Genomic DNA, 5272 nt, shown 5'->3' on the forward strand with positions numbered 1-5272 from the left:
ACTCCTCCTGAATACAGTAGAACAGCCATTCATATAGCACGTACATTGTTTTCCATCATGTGGGTCTCAGGTTTCCAGCCTTGGTGACAAGCACCTTTACCTGCTGAGCCATCTCATTGGCCCTAGCATTTCTATTGTATTATATATTGTAGGTAGTCTAGAATTGAAAGTGTACAATAGGATGTTCAAACACTACTCTGTTTCATGAAGGGAACCTGAGCATCCCTGACTTTTGATGCCTTTAGGAGTACTGGAATCTATCCCCTGTGGGATCCCACAGAACAACTATACATGGTTTTATTAGGCTGAAAATGAGGATCTCCCAGATGTGTTCAGAAACTGAGAACCCAGGCTCATGATAGGACCCAGAATTCCAAAGAAAAGGGTTGAACAGTGCATAGGAGATGATCTCTCTGTAGCTCATGTCCCCATCCTCACATGTGTTTCTCTACTGTGGCAGAGCATAGAAGCCATCAGAATCTTCTGGATCTGAACACATCATGTAAATCTGGGACGGTGAGTATTTCTGCAACATATGAAGACAGATAACCTCCACATGACCCTGGAGAGAGAGGACCATCCACCACCCAACTGCAGGATGGAGATTGAGGAAGAATTAAGTGTATTTATTAAAACTTGGATTATTGTGCACACCTGAGTCGGTAGACAGAGATTTATGTCCCTGGGGCCAGACACCTCAGGTCATTATATGCGCATGAGGACCCATAGTTTTACTTAATTGTATTTGTTCAGTTACTATAATTTGATAATATTTCCTATGGGCACACTTTAAAATTTTTATTGAATTTTTGTGGAAACAGTGTTTTTAGGACGTGAACAGCACACTGCATATATGAACCCACAGAGGTTGTGACAGCATTTACAAGAGCTGTTCAAGGTCAAGCTAGACAAAAGCCCACCACGGAGTGAGGAGGTGATCAGGAAGTCCCACTGCTGGCTGAGGAGCTACTGGCAATAGATGGTGGTTAGGAGAGGGTCAATTTTCTTCAAGGATGTGGAGCCCTAGAGGCACCCATACCCAGTAGAAGGTCCACCCACACCTATATACACACTGGCAGTGTTGCGTGAACTCTCAGTGGAACAAAACAAAACAAAACAAAACAAGTTAGGAGGAATAATGGTGAGGGTTTGGGGGAAGAATTCAAAGCACCATGTACACAAGTACAAAATTCTCAAACACTAAACCGTTTTTAAATGAGCTTAAGGAATGTATTGGCAGCTGTTATTACATGTTAGATATGAGATTAATATCTACAACTATATATCTACTATACTAAATTGTATAAATTATGCCTATAACACATAGCAAGCATGTATTTATATTATTCTAAAATAAAATGACCAGTTCCCATGTATCCACTGAGGAACCGGAAGGAAGTATGTTGAGGTTCCTCAGAGAATCAGAGAGAGGCAGGGACAGAAAGGTGCTTAGAAAGATAATGGACCCAGAGGTAGTCACCCCCTAACCTGAGCACCCCACTGTACCCAACACAGCTCTCTACCATACCATTTCCCTCTTGGCATTCTGTTACTTGCTGCATAAAAGAAAAATCTGTTAGTTTTGTATTGCTGTGTAGAACATTATCATAGTCTCGAGTCTTAAAACAACTCCCAGTTATCTGCTCTCAACGGGCAGGTAAAGCAGTATGGGCAATGGGCACTGCTCAAGATCTAAGTCCAACCTGTATGGTGGTGAGCACACTTACTTTGTGATCATCTTGGGATCTAGGTCAGTCTCAGCTACATAGGAGACTGTCTCAAACTCCAATGACAAAGAAGGGAGGGAGGGAGAGAGAGAGAGAGAGAGAGAGAGAGAGAGAGCGAGAGAGAGAGAGGAGAGAGAGAGAGAGAGAGAGAGAGAGAGAGAGAGAGAGAAATAATTATTTTCGGTATAGGAGTGTTTCGTTTCCATGTAAGTGTACCACACACATGCAATACCTGCAGAGGCCAAAAGAGGGCATCAGATCCCTGGAACTGGGGTTTCAGATGGTTGTTAGAGTCCATGTGGGTCCTGGGAACCAAACCCCAGCCCTCTGAAGAAACTGCAAGTGTTCTTAACCACTGAGCCATCTCTCCAGCCCCATTGACTGGGGTTTAAAAGTGGGGCTGCACCCTTGGCTGGATCTTGGGATCCTTTCCTGTGCTCTCATGGTTGGGGCAGGATACCTGTTTTACTGTTACCAACTGTTTTCCCCCAGCAACTGAGAGATGCAATCAGGTGACAAGTGCCAAGAAGCCTCTAAAATGGCCAAGGAAGTAGCTGGCCAAGGAGATGGAAAAGGAAACAGACTTTCAAGCAAGAACAAAAAAGTGGGCAAACACACTAGGGTAGCTGAAAGCCAAGCTGCAGAGAAAAACTGGTAAATTCTCCTTGACAGGGAGAGTCACAGAGTCTGGGGCTGAGGTGTAGCACTGGTTGCCTAACATGCTCAAGGCCTAGGCTTGGTCCTGAGAGGATGGTGACCCTTGGTTCCCACTTACACATCTGGAATGACTGCTTATTAGTTACTTTCTTCTTTGCTGTGTGACCAAATACCTGAAAAGAAGCAATGCAAGAGAGAAAAATTTTATTCTGGCTACAGTTTGAAGCTAAAGTCCATCACAGTGGGGGAGAAATGGCAGTGGGAACAGCTCTCAGCCCTGGTGGTGGAGCACAAAGCTCACATTTGGAAGGATCAGAAAGCAGAGTTTGGTGGAAAGGAAACCCTCCTAGGTCCATCCTTCAGGGAACTATTTCCTACATCTGGGATCCACCTCCTAAAGGTTCCACAACCTCTCCAGTAGCACCACCACCACCACCACCACCAGGGACCAAGTGTTCAAACAGGTGAGTCTGTGGGGGACATTACACATTTTAACCTTAATACTTGTCATGATATCGTTTCCATCTAGGGCTAGAATGGCATGTGGTCATGGAAACTGTTACATATAAGAAGAAACTTTTGTAAAATAAATAAACTTCTGGCACAGCTGGCACCTGGAACCTTATTTCATAAACTGACAGCTTGGTGCAATGGTGTATGACTATAATCCCAGCACTTGGGATGCAGAGGCAGGAGGATCAGGGTTCAACATGAGACCTTGTGCCTTATGATACCTGGTCTCAAAAATACAAAAATCATCAAATACTCATCCTCTTTCTCCTTCCCCTATACATGGAAGAGAAACAAAAGTAAGAAACCCCACTATGGTAGGGATGAGTCTTTCCTCTAAATAGAAATTCAAATCTTATTTTGGCTGTTAATAAGGTCCAGACAAGTAGCCTTAGAAGATGCTTTCTTCCTTTCCCAGAAGGCCATGGAAGAACTGAAAAGTGAGACTTCTGACTTGAATTCTGAGGCAGCTCAAGAAAACCACCCACCATGTACCACCAGATCAGAGGACTTTCAGTGAAATCTCAGCATTTGTTCTCAAAGTACAGATGTTTGCCTGTTGGCACAATATCCAACACAGAGACGATTTAGCTATCAAGATAGTACTTAATTGATTTGTAAGTTTCTTTGAAGGGTGGTTAGACAGGAAATGGTGAGTCTTTTCCAAGAAGGGAGACCAGCCTATATAGTGTCGGAGTGTGCCTTCTGATCCACCATGCACTTTCTTAAATACCTTACATTTCACTCCTACAACTGCCTTCATCATGTAGAGATTATTATCTCTAAAAAACAAGGAAATTATAGCTCAGAGAGTCGGTGGGAAAGCCAGAATTAGAATATGTGATTGTTGAATTCCAAAGTTTTAAGTTTTTCTTAAGGACCCTGGGCTACTGGGCCCTTCATTTTAATGGGGATAGAACATAGGGAAGAATATGGGCCTTCACTGATGTGCCAGGCATCAGATAAAGCAAAGCATTAAATATGTAAGGCTGGGCATGGTCATTGTACCTGTAATCGCAACACTTGAAAGGCAGAGGCAGGAAGATCAGGAGTTCAAGGTCATCCTCTGCTACACAGAAAATTTGAAGCAAGCCTGGGCTATAGAAGATTGTTTTAGAAACAATCACACAAAAAAAACCCCAAACGCAAACAAAACAAAAAGCCCAAAAAACAAAACAGCAGCAATCACCAACAAACCATATGTATATATGGATAACTTACAGACCTTTTGGAAGAAATCCTATTTAGTTAAATGACCTTGTAATAGGGAAAGGAATATGTAAAGTTAAATATTTAACCAGAAGAAAAAACTAAGTTTGGCCACAAAGATAGCATTTTGTACTTCTGAATTCATCACGAATTTTCAACATATAACTGCGCTAAAAGCTCATTAAGCAGACCAAGGACATGAGTGGTTTTTCCTTACGTTGGCAATCATAAAGGACATGTAGAAAACCGTCCACACCCCATTGCCTACCGTGGTGATCTATTTAAATGCGAGGACGGTTGCAGGTATGCCCAGTCCTTGGAAGGTGGAGAGCTAGATGAGAGCCCGTTTCAAAATAAGTAAAATAAACTTACAAACAAAATGCTAGTAATGGTCCTGCAGTAAATAAGTGTGAAATTCTAATAGGTATGGAATTCTTTCCAGAGGTTGCTGGACGGAAGAAATGCATAAAAATCTAAATCTACCGAGAGTGGGGTTCGAACCCACGCGGGCACTAGCCCATTGGATCTTAAGTCCAACGCCTTAACCACTCGGCCATCCCGGTGCTACAGCTTACGTGTGGACAATTATATTTTTATTAGAATCAATACCTCTGTGGCGACTCATTTTGCTCTTATAGAATTTCACTGTGTTAAGGTGATTATGACAGCGAAACTATTCGTGTTTTCAAAAATCACTTGTCTCGATTACTTCTAACGTCCTAGAGAAATCTTTATTTTTACTTGATTTGCAAAGGAAAAGCACAGGTGGGGGCGGGGGGCAGAAGCCGCCCGCTGACATCACCTTCCTTTTGCTACGAAGCTGTCGCGAGGTTTCTCGCAGGACTGACGCCTCCGCTGAGGACTCGGCCTTGGAGGCCTAAGGGTTGGGGCCTGTTCCCCCCGGCGGGCCGAGCCCAACAGCCAGCATCTTTCAGAGCCTACTCGCTCGAGCCCACCACTCTGGGGCCGGTGGGAAGCGGACCTTCCCCCGTGGGAGGGGAGGAGGTGGGGAGGGTCGTGAGACCGCCCTAGAGAGCCCAGCCCCTCCGCCCAGGCCTTTGGGTGCAAACTCGTACTAGTTGCACTTGGTGTCGGGGGGTCCCAGGGAGGGGTTGGCGTATACATGCTGGGGGAGGTTGATGGGGCAGGAGGGAGGAGGGGGAAGGGGA

The 5272-nt window shown here is 44.3% G+C and overlaps 1 non-coding gene across 1 annotated transcript; it reads right to left on the reverse strand.

Annotated features, from left to right (window-relative positions):
• Window positions 1–4583: 4583 nt before the first annotated feature.
• On the reverse strand, window positions 4584–4666 carry Trnal-uaa. Its single transcript has one exon. It is a non-coding gene; the product is annotated as a tRNA-Leu (tRNA).
• Between the last annotated feature and the right edge of the window lie 606 nt (window positions 4667–5272).

The sequence above is a fragment of the Nannospalax galili genome, unplaced genomic scaffold (genome assembly GCF_000622305.1).
Source record: "Nannospalax galili isolate Female #2095 unplaced genomic scaffold, S.galili_v1.0 scaffold952, whole genome shotgun sequence".
Lineage (NCBI taxonomy): Eukaryota > Metazoa > Chordata > Mammalia > Rodentia > Spalacidae > Nannospalax > Nannospalax galili.